The sequence below is a fragment of the Diadema setosum genome, chromosome 5, assembly GCF_964275005.1.
Source record: "Diadema setosum chromosome 5, eeDiaSeto1, whole genome shotgun sequence".
Lineage (NCBI taxonomy): Eukaryota > Metazoa > Echinodermata > Echinoidea > Diadematoida > Diadematidae > Diadema > Diadema setosum.
This window is the reverse complement of record NC_092689.1, coordinates 31,953,467-31,970,867: the sequence shown is the minus strand read 5'-3', so window position 1 is coordinate 31,970,867 and position 17,401 is coordinate 31,953,467. Positions and strand designations below refer to the sequence as shown.

General features: G+C 40.2%; 1 protein-coding gene across 1 annotated transcript in view; it reads left to right on the top strand.

Annotated features, from left to right (window-relative positions):
• Positions 1 to 2,653: 2,653 nt before the first annotated feature.
• Positions 2,654 to 17,401, top strand: part of LOC140228678 (uncharacterized) — a 59,078-nt gene continuing 44,330 nt past the window's right edge. The window contains exon 1 of the mRNA XM_072308941.1: positions 2,654 to 2,826. The gene's annotated coding sequence lies outside the window, so the exon portion shown is untranslated. The remainder of the gene's footprint in view (positions 2,827 to 17,401) is intronic.

Genomic DNA, 17,401 nt, shown 5'->3' with positions numbered 1-17,401 from the left:
GAGAAGAACACACCTTTTATAATACTATAAAGGAAATAATATAAGGGACAGCTTCTGTGTCTCGCAACTGATGAACTCCAATAATTAGAAGCTCACGGAGACGAGAAATTAGGGCAACGAGTAAATTTGTTTGTGAAAAAACTCGATCACGATCCGGGCTTCACATCTGATGATAATAAATAATAATGATAGTCGCTACTTGTATATAGCGCTCAGGTCCACTTTTCAGTGCTCACATGGCGCTTCAAAAATGAAAAGATATTACATGCATATACAATAACATGTTCAAACATGTCAACAAAGAAGAAAACGGCAAACAAAAAACAAATATATGCCATATGTTATATGATATGCTATTAAGGACATTTAATAACTTTAGGATAAATATAAACGACCATTTTCATTGTTCTTACACTATAGAATCCTGCATTTTATAGGGATATGTATTTCATCTGAATTTTAATTTCATAAAATATTTCATCTATACCTTTATTAACTAATTCATTTATAAGACAATTACTTATGTATTCCTTTTTGTCGAGCCCACCGGAGGTGAGGGGAGACTAAGGGATCGCCTGCGGCGTCTGTCCGTCCGTTGTCCGTCCGTTGTCCGTCCGTCGTCCGTCCGTCTGTCCGTCCGTCGTCTGTCTGTAACGCTACAAAAACTTCAATAATTCTTTACTCTGGGCTTCAATTGCAATCAAACTTCGAGGGAAGAGGGGTCATACAAAGTTTCACATTTTACCATATATGAAGGTCACCTCAAGGTCAAAGCTCACAGGCAGGGGTCAAAGAACTTTAGGGCCCAATGTTAATTTTTATGGCGCGTTTCTATTATGGGTCATAACTTTTGATCCCGTCAACTCCATTTGTGACCAAACTTGGATGGTAGATGTCCTTTGGGGAGTGGATGGTCACCACAAGGTCAATGGTCACAAACATGGGTCAACGAACTTTTAGAGCCCAATGTTAACTTTTTATGGCGCATTTCTATTATGGGTCATAACTTTTGATCAATAGGTCCGTTTGTGACCAAACTTGGATGGTATAGATGTCCCTTGGGGAGTGGATGGTCACCACAAGGTCAAAGGTCACAGGCAGGGGTCAACGAACTTTAAGGGCCCAATGTTAAGTTTTTATGGCACGTTTCTTTTTTGCCATAAATTTTTACCCTTTTTTATCTCTTTATCTGTTATATCTCTTATCTATCGCCCATCTCTTATCTATCGCCCATTCGCGTACAATTTCTTGTACGCGAATGGGCGAGACACATTACGGCACTTGCCTTGTTAATCTATCCATCCATCTAGGCCTATATTCCTGTTTATGTATCAATATATCCATTCATTCATATACTGAGTATTTATTTACTTATTAAAGGGATCGTATAGTTTTGGTTGAGACCTAATTTTAGGTTTCTAACATTTTTGGTGAGATAATGAGAAACCTCTTATGAAATATGAAAGAGCATGCATGTAATTCCATAACGAATTCAACGTTTATTTGATGAAAATTGATTTTTAAATGGTTGGGATATCCAAAACAGAGCGATTCTAGTAAAGTGTGGGACCCATGCATGCACATTTTATACGATCGCTTTGTTTTACTTTGTTTTTGGATGTTTCAGTCATTCCAAACCCGATTTTCATCAAATAAACTTTGAATTCCTCTTAAAATGGTATGCTCTGTACTATTTCATATTATAAGTGTTTTCTTGGTATCTCGCAAAAAGTTAAAAGCCCAATTCTCATCTCCACCAATCATACGGGGCCTACTGTACCTATCCCTTTAAGGACAGAGACTGCAAAACTGAAGGGGGAGGGAACCCTGACAATTCTAAAGTCAAGTAGGGCCTACACAATACAACCTCAAGACTTTTAGGGGAGTATTCCAGATACCAGCATACCAGCTGGCGATATGCACAGCAGTGTACCATCATGCCCTGCGGATTAAATCAACTTTCAAAAGGTTGAGAAGATTCTTAATATTCGATCGTTAAAGGCTGACATAAGTTGCTGTGGTAACAGGTTATAGAACACGGGGTAAGATTGTTGGGTGCTTAATTAGTAGATCATACAACTTGTATTCGACACCAGTTGTTGCAGGCTGGTTTACTTTATTGCAAAGAGAGAGATTTTTCCCACTCGTTACATTTTCTTAGTGTAAGACTCTGACGGAAGATGGCGCAAGTCCATAACAAATACTAGTAATGGTACCATGCCTTGAGCGATGAAAATTCCGCTGATTTTTAGACAGTAACTTCAGTCGATCGTGCGCAACAGTGACGCACCGCGTAATTGCGCTCAAAAATCTTTTCCTGCCCTCATTGCTCATGTGGATTCACTCACGAAGTCGGCATGATATCAACGCACGAACGGTGCGCTCGCGAGCGAAATCTATGCAGGGAGATGCACCTCGGTATGATCTACGTAATAATCATGCGACGGAGCGTAGTGAGGCGCAGGATGGCATGACTTTGTGTAAACACATGGTCCAGTAACAATCTCTTGTTCGTGTACAACGTGGGGAAGAACCACAGAACTCGAACCCGTACGGACCGCGGACGGACACTGTAGCTCAAGCACACCGCTAACGCTGGGGAGCTACGGTACTAGCGAGGCTGCTGCAGCATCGCACCCACCCCACAAAACACGAAGAAGGTACACGTGAAGTGTTATCGCTACCCGGACCCACGTGCGTTTATCACTGCTGTGGAACCGTGTATGATGACGGAGCGGAGCAGATAAGAGAGGGATGACGAGTTGTTATGTGAATCTTTTTGTTCGAAATAGACCTATATTCCTGTAGTCATCTGACTGTCTCTAGGTAAGCCAAGTACTGAGTAAGGTCTAAGGAGTCGTTTTCTCACCTAACGTTTAACGTTAGTAACAAAGACACCAAAGTAGCGTAGTCGCGCGGTGGCAGCAATCACATTCACACTCACTAGTAATGCAGTGTACCAGTATACAAGAGACAGACCCATCGGGCATCACATCATTGAGACGAGTTAATTTAAAAGTAGAATTAATCTAATAATACTGACTCTGTCACTGAACTTCACAGCCCAGTCGCTGTAAATAGCGACATGGCTGTAGTACCGACGTGACCCAGAGTTCAGCAATCGCATGCGATCGCTTTGAATTTTGATACTTTAAAGGTATTAGCCCACATTTGTAAACCTGCAGCAATTCCCATTGGTCTCATTGTTAGCATGGAGTTTGGGTATGATTGCAGTAACACCTGTGCAAAATTTCGTTGCAATTAGTCCATTACTTTCATAAAAATAAATGAAAATGCACCGTAATCCGTATGCATGCGTATAAACGCTCGCTAGCTCCGGTCCACGTACGTGTTACGCAGGGCTGCCAACTCTCACTCATTGAGAGTGAGACTCACTCAATTTGGTCCTTTCTCACTCTAAAACTTTATTTCATTTGCATGCATTTCTATTGATCTCACTCATTTTGACTCCTAAATTATAGCATTGGCCTATGGGAGTCTCACTCTCAACTAGTTTCCAATGTTGGCAGACACTGTACAATGTACGTAATGTAGCTATAGCCCACGCTCGTAATTCGATTTTGGGTCGGGTTGACCCGGTTTGAAAATTGAATTTAAAACGATAATTTTCTCTCTTTTATCGAGTGGTATAGACAAAGAGCGACAGGTAAGGTATGTTACTGTTATAACTTGTACTTGAAGTCATATTGGACCTGTTTTATGCAGTTTTGATTTTCGTGGGTTTGCAAATGTGGGCTAGTACCTTTAACGTTAGATCATTTTTTTTTGTCACCTCAAACTCATCTAATGCGAATCTTCACTAATGAGACTTCAGATCTATGCTATCAATATTGAAATGCACCTTTTACAACTTACTGAAAATGATGATTATATATGCAGCATAAGCGAACGGTACATCATCTTTCACGCCAGGCCATTTTGAATATCGGGACGTCACATGATCTGAATGCCCTTTCAAAAGGTCGCGCTGTCGACTGCTGCATGCTGCTACCAAAGAGATTATACTACCCGATATTCAAAATGGCCTGGCGTGAAAGACGATGTACTGTTCGCTAGTTATGCTGCATATTTGATCATCAGTGCCCATCATTTTCGGTAAGTATCCAAACCCCAGATCCTTTTCTTCTGTTACATAAAGTACTGGGGCAGTCCAGTCTAATAACTGTTACGGAGTGCCCCAGAGTTACAGTACAGTCTAGATAATCGCACCACCCACTGCCATGGCGCCACCAGCCTGTATGCAAGAAGAAGATGAAGAAGAAGAAGGTGTTCGGGCTGCAGCAGGGCAACCCTATCCCACCTGCTACAGATGGTAGTGTTACTGTTAGTACCAGTGCTAATGTCGATTTCGAGGGGACCAGAGTAAGAGACCAAAATACAGCGTAAGGCCTATGGGTTTTCTTCTTCTTCTTCTTCTTCTTCCGATAAAGTGCTGCCCTCAAATGGTCGAGGATGAACGCACTGCGAGAACATACGCTTACGCCGCATTGGGGCAACAGAAATTTGAAATCAGGTGCAAAATATTTACAGGTGCAATAAAAAAATCTCTGGATGAAGAGTTACATCCTACAGAGTTCCCTCAACGCAGATTTGAAGGCGATGAGGGATGGGTATGCGGCGGGATCAACACTACAGAATGTACAGGCAGGTTGTTCCAGTCCCGGATGGTGCGTGGGAAGAATGAGTTGGCATACGCTGTAGTAACGATGTACTGGTGTGAGGGATAGTGAATCGGGAACAGTGTCCTCTGGTAGATGTTGAGAGCTGGGTTAGGTAAGTCTGCCAATGGATGTCAACCAAGTGATGTCTGATCTTATACATCATTAGCAGACGATTTTGGGAGCAACGCTCCTGCAGTGAAGGCCACTTGAGATGATCCAGCATGGCTGTGACACTGCTAGATATTTCGAAGTCGCCCATGACAAATCGAGCTTCACTTCTCTGAACCTGCTCAAGCTTGTTTATGTTCCGTTGTGTGTGCGGATCCCATGAAGTTGCTGCGTATTCGACAGTTCTAGAATTTGTAGGTGATCTGTAGATAAGATACAATTCTCGGAGGAATTGATCTGAAATACATTTAATCTTATATGAATAAGAGTCCAATGTGGTCAATGACAAATGAAAGATTTTGTCTGAACCTTTCTTCAAATCCTTGGTGTGCACTTCAGTGGCCAAGTTTTCATTCATCGTAAAAAGCTTATCTATCTAGGTCAGTACTAGGGTATCTTAAGTGTTTTTGCAATTTTTGAAATTCCATGAAAAGCAGGTTGTGAAATATTTCATATGAAAATAATTCAATTGCATCATTGAGTATGAAGACATGTTTTAAATTTCATGGTGATATATTTCTGTCTCATCTTGCTTTTTTATCATGGCGTTCCAGCAACACATTGGTGTGGACATGTACACTAAGTTACAAACAACTGGTGGGGCACAAACTCATACATGTCCTACAATGTAGCGCTGGAATGCTGTACATAGCAAACGTATGTATCCACTGAACCAACTGTTAGAGCCTCACTGTCAAGCTTACCAGCAAAATAAGAACAGCTACACAAATTTGCATTTATTGTGCACACAATATTAGAAGAATGGAACCAAGGGTGGTATTCTGAAATTTCTTCCTAGGCACTTCTTAATGCAAGTTAGGCCATCCTTATTCCCGCCCATGTCCTTTCTTAAGCCAATACGAAATGCCGTATCATAAGGAACCAACCAATGACAATCGCATATTACTATGACGTAGGGTCAAATATATGTGTGCGCGGCATGTCCCCTTTCTCACGCTCATTTCGCGCATCAAAGTACATGTGCGCGCAGTGACTGACAAGCGCGCCTATCACGATGCTCGCAGTTTGCTATTCTATTCTTAACAACGTATTTGGGACAGGGGTGAGCTTTCCTAAATATTTTCCTAAAATTCTTTCCTACAATGTAAGTGCATTCTAGAATACCAACTTCTTCCTTCTTCCTTTTTCCTAAGTTTCTTCCTAAGTCTAGGAAAAAACTTACAATGTAGGAACAGACTTAGGAAGAAACTTAGGAAGATTTTCAGAATACCACTTAGGAAAAAATCCTGACTTAGGAAGAAATTTCTTCCTAGGAAGGATTTCAGAATACCACCCCAAGTGCCTTACTCTGAGATCACGACTGCTATTCAGTGTAAGATCAGTCCAGAATGAAACTCTCTTTAAAATGCATTGGTCTCATATTCATAATCAATTTCAAGCTAAGTATTACTGGTAGTTGTTCTCTCCTGCGCCAATAACATCAGTGCACTAACACACCTGCCCAGTTGGTTCCTTGTGTAACATTGGACAGTACCCCCAAAAGAAGTTACAGTCCCAGACAAGTTCACCCAAAGATATCGGATTGTGTGGATTGAGCGCATGCAGCAATTAGTAGAATACAAAACATCACTGAAATTTTGATGCTAATCAAACATTTCATTCAAAAGTTATTATTAAATAAGTTTTTGTGCAGCCATCGCTGGATGAGAAGACTTCTACAGTTTGTGATGTGATGTCATATGTGTAGAATGATATGAAGAGAATTCCACAAAATTTCATTTTTTATGAAAAGTTCGCATGTCATCTACAAGAGTTTGCTAGTACTATTCCCCCAGATTTCTGAAAGACTGAAAGTCAAGTGCTCTTTTCTTATGCTAAAAATTGAAAATATGTTGAATTTTCTGTATATTTTCTTAATATCATTCTTTTTATGTAACATCATAAACTGTAGTAGTCTTCTCATCCACAAATAGCTGCACCAAAAATTCATAACTTTTGAACGGACTGTCTGATTTTCCTCAAAGTCACTGATGGTTTTTTGTGTGTGTTTTGTGTTTTATGTTTTTTATATATGCATGTGTGCCATGTGGAGTTTTAGTTTTGGAGCCTAATATATTATGACAGGACCATGCTAAAAGTGTGGTCCGTCTTGCTGGTTACAGTCACACCTGTGGATGTTTGTGACACTTCTTATGTGTCACAGGCCCAGTTGGCACCGTCCTGTTGACTATTGCAAAGTCATCTTGGGTGGACCACAGGGGATATACATTGAAGTGGCAGCGTCTACCTGTGTGAAAGAGTGTGTATGAATGAAGCAAACCTTGAATTTTCACAGTATTTCTTTGCGTTTGAAACCATGTCCCAGGTACATTGTACGTACTTCTTAAGATTATTGTGGGCAGGTTTGCTGCCCCTGAGTGCAACAGGTATGCTGGCTGTTTCACCAAGACAGATCCATGGAGAGTGATCACAAGTACGCTTTGTAAACAAAAAGTTTGTGTCCACGTACAATGTAGGCCCCTGCTGTGTCACAGCACTATCACCATTTGCTCATGACTGAAAGGAACTCATTTGGGTACTAAAAAAACCCCAGATATTTTCGCATTAGTGAAAGAAATTTTCACAAATTTTGCAAGGAGTCAAAGATTTGTGAAATTAAAGGACAAGTTCACCTTCATAAACATACATTGTAAGGATTGAGAGAATGTAGCAATATTAGTAGAACACATCAGTGAAAGTTTAAGGAAAATCGGACAATCCGTTCAAAAGTTATGAATTTTTGAAGTTTTTGTGCAGTAACTGCTGGATGAGAAGACTACTGTAGTGTGTGAATAACTTAGATGTCACATGCGTACAACAATATAAGGAAAATATAAAGAGAATTTCACAAAATTTCATCTTTTGAAAAAAGTACATTTCCCCGACTCGTTACCGACAAATGTTATGGGTAATATTATTCCCCCTGCCTTTAGGAAGAGGCAAGTCAAGTGCTCTTTTATTATGCGAAAAAAGTGAAAGTATGTTGAATTTTCTTTACATTTTCTTTATACTGTTGTACGCATATGACTCACAAGCTGTAGTAGTCTCCTCATCCAGCGGTTCCAACACAAAAATTTTAAAAATTCATAACTTTTGCATCGATTGTCCAATTTTCCTCAAACTTTCACTGATGTGTATTGTTCTACTAATATTGTTGCATTCTCTCAATCCTTATGTTTATTAAGGTGAACTTGTCCTTTAAACTGGCTGCGAAAGTTCTTGTCTGCACTATATGCACTGAATGCCAGGGGCAATTCCGGAACATTTCATGGTGTAAAAAGGGCCGTTGATGCCAATTTGTGAAAATTTCATGCCGCGAATATATCTGGTTTTACAGTACCTTGGTAACTGGGAGGTTTAAGAGGAGGGCAAAAATGAAACCATGAGATGACCTTTGCCTGAGTGATGATGTCTGACCCATTTTTGACACTCAAGTATGATGTCACCTGGATTAACCTGACAATGTCACTAACGAGTGTGAAGCGTGAACAGTTCAAACAGACGAACAAAATACTCTTCTTGAAGAGTAAGGTCTGAATTTGTTACAGGGGTTGGGATTCATGAGGAGTACTGGTGTCTAGGCTGGAATGGGTGTTGACCGAAAGATCGGTCTGTATCTGTCCGTCGGGGAATGTTCCGCGGAGACTGCGTCTGGCTTCACGGATCCCCTCCGTATACAGACCGAAGTCAATGATCCCAGCTCCTGTGTGGAGCAACGCGCACAGATCAAACGTTACGATAAACCAAATTTCAGACTGCTTTTTATACATTCAAACAAGTTCGACATGACATGACACATTATGCAGCAATATTTGGGGTTAATTTCTCACATTGTGCAATCGAAATACTCACAGTAATTCGGTTATAATGCAGAAATTTTATCCATATCGCAACATCGCCGTTCGCTAGCAGTAAGTCGCCATTTTGAATCTGTAAACCAATCACATGCGAGGTACGTGTTTAGTGAAAAAAAACACGTAGAAACTACCTCGCATGTGATTGGCTAATAGATTCATACTGTATGTTTCTGCAGTTTGGACGTGACGATGCGACGGGCTGGTTGATGTGTGTTTTACGTTGAAAATTCTACCGAAATGTTGGATTATTCATTAATCTGGTGAGTGTAGTCTATTCTTGAATAGTTGATATAACTATACAAGCTTAAATTTGCCGACCTAGGGCCGTGAATTAGACGCAATCGAGAAGGGTGAGGTACCTCACCCAATTTTCCATAGAGACAGTGGTTAAGAATATCCACACAGCAATGGGTACTGGTACCTTCCGTCTGTCTACGGAGGACAGCGTCAATGGCAAAATATAAATGGAGGACAGCGTCAATGGCAAAATATAAAAGAGTCCTCCGGACAGACGGATCTTTCTGTCTAGAATGGGTGATGAATGGTGAATGTCCAGTTGTGTCCTGGTGTCCTGGAAAAAAAAAAGGAGAAGAAAAAGGTCAGAATGTGGCTGGGGAGGGGGTGATTTGTCATCTTCTTCTCCAGTTCCTCATTCTGTTAACATTTAGAAAAAAAAGAAGAAATTGTTAGGAAAGGAAACATACCAAGAAATGGAGTATTTTGAGATCAAAAATATAAAATGATTTTGATCAAAGTACACAACTTTTATTCCTGACCCGCCCTACTACCTGTTCAACCAGGGAGGTGGTTCAATAGTGGGTTGGTGAAATGTTACTAGCACATGATGAGCGAAACATGCATGCCCTAGCAGTAGTATTGAATTGCATGCACAGCAAACATGCCACTGCATTCTATATTTCGTTTTCATGGATACTCCTACAGTGTATGTTGCGATATATTATAATCAATGTAATTGAATGTTAAACATATATGTAGCAACCCCAATAGGGTACCTGGTATGCCCTGAGATTGCAGTACTTCCAGCGTACGGTGTATCTTTTTAGGTAATATATTGCAATTTTGACGTAACCCAACTGAAATTTTGTTATCACAGTATTAATTCACACATTTGATATTCGGAAAATACAACGTACAACGTATATCATCATTTTAGAGTAAGATTCAATGGTTTCTGCAGGCGTGTGAGAACTATGTATTGCCTTTAATTAGTTCCTATGTGTTTTCTGCAACGTAGCAAAAGAAATCTGAGGTGGTGTTATCATCACCGTGTGCTGTGATTGTATAAAATGTCGCAACTGTTGAACCACAAGGTACAGGTTGTAGAATCACAATTTCTGGTGTAAGATCATGCAAATAGGTTGAAATTAGTTTATGAAAACTTGTGGATGTAGCAGTTTGTTTGCTTGTTTTTTTTTTCTAATCAAAGGTACTTTACCAAGGTACTTTACGTTATTGATGAAAATAATTGTCAACTGAGTCCTTGAGAATCAGGTATTCTCAACGTTCAATGTGTTTACATTGGAGTACATGTATTTGATAATGGCCTTCAACTTACAAGAAGTGTATCTTGATTAGACTAGCAAGTTTATTGGGTGTAGAGAGACCTCATAGTTTAATCATCCTCAGCCAAAATATTGTCTCTGCAGCGGGGATTATTGCGGAACTGTGATGAGCCGTGGCCTCAGTAACTCCTGATGAGACTTGGGCTTTTCAGCGCTCCTTTTAAGCTGTTGTGTGCTTCCTCTTGCTGTTAGGGAATGATTAGTGAAGCGTTCATCCAGTTGAGTAGCTTACCAGATGGCCTTGTATGTTGTTATGGTAACTGAAAGGAGCGATGTTTCATGTTTAGTTAAAGACGGTCCTCCCTCATTTTTTTTTTTTTAAACCGTGAGCGTCCCACTTTCCTCTTGGTATTAAAATCGTCTGATGATGACAATCAGCATCCACTGTAAAAGATGGCAAATATGAATTGTCAAGTTTAAGCTCACAGTGGGCATGTTCGTATCCAATGCAGAGCTGCCATCTCCCTGAATTTACAGGAGGCTTCCTGAAAACGTTAACATTTCTTCATGTCTTGATAAGAGAATGTAAATATCTCCTTGATTTAGGAATTTATTAAGCCCATGTTGAGATGCGTAACAGGAGAGTCTTTCCATGATTACTCTTTGCAGTCTCTCATTTTGATCAGCGAATGTGGGCAGTCCTGTGTATGCAGGGGGCCATTGTGATGACTTATAGTACAGCTGTATTTCTCATTGTCTTGGGTCTAGAGCTATGTTTATCAACTTTCTCATGATTGAAAGGAATTTCAATACCCACTATCAAAACATGTTTTATCAACTTTCTCTTGTTTGAAACATGTTTCAATATCCACTATCAAAACGCATTATTTGCTGACGCCTTTTAGATCGCATTTCTCAAGTTGTTGCATTTATCGGCTGTGTCGTGAGTCGGTTGGGAGGCCTTGTCACTGTGCAGCTCTATTGCGCAGTTTGACCCGAGGAGCAGACATGTGTTCTTGTACTTGGCAGTTGTTGGCGTTTGCAGGTCCAAGCTATAAAATGCTTTTCAAAAATGTTTAATGTACTCTTCTCCCATCAGAATAAGTACAGACAAAGAGCAACTTTCAGTAAATTGAATCCTGTCCCTGAAATTTAAGTTTTTCCAAAGACTTACATGTATGTACAATAGTTGTACTCCCCAGTGTTACTGAGAAAAGACCACTAAGTATTCTCGGGAGTTATTGCACATGAATATCAATCGGCACTTTCTGGTTATATAGGAAAAGAAAGGCTGGTCTATAGATCATTGTTCACTTGAATGAGAGGAAACGGCGAGCCTATGAGACAGAATATGATATAGATTACATCCATACATGTACGACTCTGAGGGAAGATGGCTCTGAAATTAGTTTGTAAGACACGATTCATCGTGTGGACATCCTGGCACACTACACTGTATATGGTATAATGGCAGTTTGATGTTCTAAAGTGTAAAGAGACATTTTCCTAGATATGTTGGGATCTTTTTAGGCATCGGAGGTGATGCTTACTCGTGAGTAGTGACCATGTGCTGGTACAATCCTGTCTGTCAGTACCTTTGTGATGACCAGCTTGCACATAATGCCAATGGCATTTTTTTAGCATACGGTCTTGAATGGGTTAATGACTTTGAATCATTCCCAGGGTCTCCTGAAAGAGTGACTGCTGCTTTCTGCCTAGGCTAGAAAGAGCTGTACAAAGTTGTGGACTATTTTGCCCCCTGGATCACTTTCGCCTCTTGTTTCAAACTGCTGGAGTGCTGCGATGTTTATTTCCCGCGGGAGCTGCACTTCACTTGATAAGGCAGTGGCGCAGGCAGCCTGGAATCCGTGAGAGGAGGATTTCTTCATTCGCGAGTAATCGGCAAGCTTGTTTATCGTGGCACGGACGGGGCGCGGGAGAGAATACACACTCCGTTGGTGGATCACGCGGAGATGTGTAATCCTTTGGGGTATTCCTCGCCTCCTGCATATTGATGAGCGTTTGAGACGTTTCTTGTCGCATGTAGATGAGAGGGTTGTTTACAAGCAAGGAAAACATGTAGAACTCTTGTATTGCATTTTGTCTCAGATGTGCAGGGGTCTATAATAGAAATACTGCTTCATTCTAGTTAGTTATGATTATAAGGTGAAAGTGTCATACTGTACATGTAGCATGTGACTAAGAATCAGGCTAATCATGCTTAGAGAGAGATGTATCCTTTTTTCAGCATATAATGATGATGATGATCATGATAATGATGATGAAACAGCATTTGTATAAATACATGCAGCATGTAGCGCCATTTATCTATAGATAAATACTGCACATTCATTTCAATAATTTTTCTTACTGGTTTTGCTTGAAGTTGTATGTACACATGAGTACTGCTTGGAATGTAATCAATTAACAGTCAAAAATATTTCAATTTCAAATACCAACAGATACAAATATTCTTATGTAGAGAATACTGCTTTCACTGTAAAATTACTGGAAGTGCTTCATTGGGCAAATGTCTGGACACACTGATGTTAAGTTGCAGTGTTGGAAAGCCATACTTTCCTTTAGTAATCGTTAAGAAGTTCTGAAATAAGACCATAATCTCACACTTCCCCCTCATCCTTGACATATGTCTCTATACTTTACAGCTGATGTCTGCAAGAGTTTGTTGGATGATCTTTAATCCCTCTGACCAGGGCAGTGCTGACATGCTCCCCTTGGAGTAACCACACCCAGTTTGCCATCCACGGCATACTTGCATGTGACTTGACTCAGGTGACCAAACACCTCGATCTCAGAGGAGGCCCATTGGGATGTCTTTACATCGTATATGTAAAACTGTCTCCTTGACCGAGTGTTATATGCAGTATGCACTTACTGAATACTGCAACCTGTAAAACTTGTCCTTGGTCAAGGTTGTTTATTCTAGGGTGACTGATGTGACGCCCACCATACGATATATAGTGGGATTCAAACTGAACACAAATCAGTGGAATACAAATCTGGAGATCTGCATCGCGATCCAAGTCTTTTATAATTTGCCAGTCTATACATAAAAATCTCACTAAATAGTGCAATCAGCATTACTATCAGAATCCCAAGAAATCTTACAATTATTTCGGAATTATCATGTACAATTGTGGATACAATGGTCTGCTTGGTTACAGATTAACCCTACGACACCCAAGGACAAGGGGTTCTTATGTATCAACCTGATGTTATCCATGATGAAACATACACTGTAGGCAGTGTATAAGCTGGATTTTTGTGCCTCCGCCACGAAGTGGTGGCGGAGGCATTTCATGTTTTCGGGTTGTCCGTCCTTCCATCTGTCCTTCTGTCTGTCCGCAATGAATTTTATGGACAGCATAACTAAAAAACCTTTTGAGGTATCCTAATGGAACTTGGTGTGTATGTGTAGTAAGGGGTGAAGTTGTGCCTGTCAACTTTTGGGTCCACATGCTCAAGGTCAAAGGTCGAAAGGTCAAGGTCAAATGCTCAAAATTTCACTATTTCCCCCATATCTATGGAATGCCTGAAGATATTTTCTTGAAACTTAGTGTATACCCGGTACATGTATTACCCAATTAAGACTCCCTGGTGAAAGTTTAGGGTCATGAGGTCAAAGGTCAGGTAAAAATGTTAAAATTTCACTTTTTCCTCCATATCTTGGAAATGGTTTAAGGTATCTTCATGGAACATCCCACATACACTGACTGCAGGGCTCGACACTAACGGTGGTCCGGTGGCCCGGGGCCACCAAAAATGAAAGTCGGGCCACCACATTTAAAAAAAAGGCAAATTTGGTGGCCCGCCTCAGGCCACCAAAATTTTTTGAAAAGTATGTCAATAAATTCGTAACTTTTTGCGCCGGAAAGTAGCAGGTAAATTTGTTTAAAGGATGGATGAAAAGGACCGAATGAGTGCCTGAGAGTGAGTGTTGCGAGTTTGTTGAGGTTTATTTATGAGTAGATATGTCCAACTTCCAATTCTTACTATGATAAAACTTAAATATTTGACTCATTAAAAAAACAGGACTTTTAATGGTTTTCATTGTTTTTTCGGGCCACCAAATTTTTCTCTCGGGCCACCAAAAATTTGAAATTGAGGAATTTGGTGGCCCCATCGGGCCACCAAGCGAAAAAGTTAGTGTGGAGCCCTGCTGACTGGCAGTGATTATCTAGCTGGAATTTGGGGTTCATGGGGTCAAAGGTCAAGGGCAACACTTCAAAATTTTACTATTTCCCTCATATTTATGCAGTGCCTGCAGGATTTTTTTATACCCCCGCCAACCGCCAAACGAAGTTTGAAGGGGGTATATAGGAATCAGCGGACGGTCGGGCGGTCGGGCGGTCGGTCAGGCGGTCGGTCGGTCCGTTGCAAATCTTGCGTCGCGAACTACTTCCTCAGTTTTCAACCGATTCCCATAAAACTTGGCACAGATGTGTGCCTTGGGTTGTAGATGTGCAAGACGTATTTTTTGACAGTACCCAAAAGTACGTTGCCATGGTAACGGCATATTATGGGCAAAAATGGGTACAAATCTTGCGTCGCGAACTCCTCCCACAGTTTTTGATCAATTTTTATGAAATTAGGTACAGATGTTCATCTGAATATGTTAATGTGCAAGACACATATTTCCGCAGTGGCAAAAAGTGCGTTGCCATGGTAACAGCATGTTATTGGTAAAATATAGGGCAAAATGCTTCATGGCAAAACTGCTTCATCAGTGTTCTTCTAATTCTCATGGAATTCATATTGAATGTTTGTCTTAGGATATAGGTCAGCATGACACATTTCTTGACAGTGACAAAAAGTATGTTGCCATGGTAACAGCTCACATATTATGAGCCAAAATGATGGAAAATTTTGTGTTGCAAACTACTTCCTCAGTTTTTGCCCAATTTCCATGAAACTTGGTACAGATGTGTGCCTTTGGTTGTAGATGTGCAAGACGCATTTTTCGACAGTACCCGAAAGTACGTTGCCATGGTAACGGCATATTAATGGCAGAAGATCAAGGAAAGATCTTGCGGATTTAACTACTTCCTCAGTTTTTTGACCAAAGCTTATGAAATGTTGTTTTGACCAAAGCTTATGACATGTTGTTTGGCGGGGGTATAACCAGTCGCTGTAGCGACATTTCTAGTTTTTTTTAACTTGGTGTATGCATGTATAACCCAATAGAGATTCTCTGGGAAGTTGATTGGATTTTGTTTTGTTTTTGTTTTTTTCAAAAGGTCAAAGGTCAAAGATCAAGTGAAAGTGCTGAACTTTACATCTTCCTCCATATCTCAGAAGTGACTCAAGTTTTCTTGAAACTTAGTACATATTTATGCATTTTCTGCCTGACAGTGATTCTCTTATGAATTTTAGGGTCAAAGTTCAAGGGTCAAAGGCCAGATGAAAATGGTTACAATTTACTATTCAATACAGAAATTGCACATTTTCTCTGTACCTTGAATATTACTCAATGCAAAAACTTTTGAAAGGGTCAATGTCAAGTAAAAGTCGTAAAATCCCAAAATATTCATGCTCTCCCATTCATCCAATTAAACCTAGGTCAAGGAAGGTGAACATTCAACACATTTGTGACAAACATGTCATTTTAATATTTTGCCAATTTTGTGAAAATGTAATCACACATTTTCCACATGTACTATAGACCTATTAGGAGAATCATGCATTATGGCGGAGGCATACCAGTCACCATAGTGACATTTCTATTTTCTTCATTTTTTATGCAGTTGTGTAGAATGTCAGTACAGAATTAAAAGGTTATTTGAAAATTTCTAGCAATGTCTAGGGTTGAATGTCAATGCTTGGTTTAAAGTGAACAAGCTATTATGCCGTAGGAGCATGTACTCAAGTTTATCCATGCATGTGCACATGCCCACCAGAAACAACAACAATGGAACTGTGCATTAAAAATGTTCAGGGAATATTTCATGCATGCAATGTTTCATGTGTTGTCTCTTGGGTGTTTTTGCCTTGTGACCTTTCTAGTTTTTTCTGCAAAACATCCAAACTCTGGCTAATGCAAGACTTTAACCCAGAAACTGGTTGTAATGTAAGGCTTCATTTTTCATCAAGGTAGCGTGGCTTTCCACTCATGTAAATGTGTACACTGTAGGCAGGGATGATTCTCCGCGGAGTTTTAATTGGCGACGTGAAAACATAAACAAACGTGACGACCGCCCACTCGGAGCATGAAGAGCGTGCCGGGGATCTGTTAACCCATTGAGGACGGGCTGATTTTGCTACAACACGCATTTTCCATAGACACTTGCCCAAGTATACTTGTGACTCGTCCTCAATGGGTTTGGTGATCTGCTCCAGAAGCTGCTGTGAGTTGCATCATGTTTTGCAAAATTTGTGGTCCATTAAACAGTTTCTCTCATTGTGCATGGACTGTAAGTATGTACAGGATGATCTTGGTGTTTAACAAATTCCAAACCTGTTCATTTTTATATAGTGATACATGTACATGGTACAATCAGTCGTATGCTCTACTTCGAAGAATAAATCATGATCCTGTTACCACCAAGACTCAGTATAAATTGTACTTTAAAAATTAAAAAGTATTATTTGATTGATTGGTGAGCATGTTGCTCATCATTTCTAAGAAGAGTAAATTAATAATTTAGATCCTATAATATCTGAAAAACTTTGAATGTTTTCAGAATGCATTACTCCATACAGCTTTTCTCACCTAATAATGAATAATTTGCTGATAATTTTCTTGCAGGGGCCACAAACAGCGCTTGAAGATGACACACTAGCTAGATGCTACAATTATGTGTCATGCAATGATCTAGTAATGCAGTAATCACAATTCAAATCAAATTCCCGTATGCAGTCCTGTGAAATCCGCTGTTGCCCATACAATCCCATTACATAATGTCCTTGGGGCTAATGTTACTCGCATCAATCTCCGCCGAAGGTCTCATTTTCTTTGGCATCCGGTCTTTTTGGGGGCCCGCCCGTGATGCGGTTTAATGTCGGTCCATCATAACCGGTAACCCTCACAAGCTCGCCATCTCAAAATCCCTTTGATAAATTGTGCTGACAGGTTGTCGTTGGGAATAACAGAATTCTCACGTAAACGGCATTGGCGCAGTCAGACTCTCTATGCATTAAGGTTGTTTTTTTG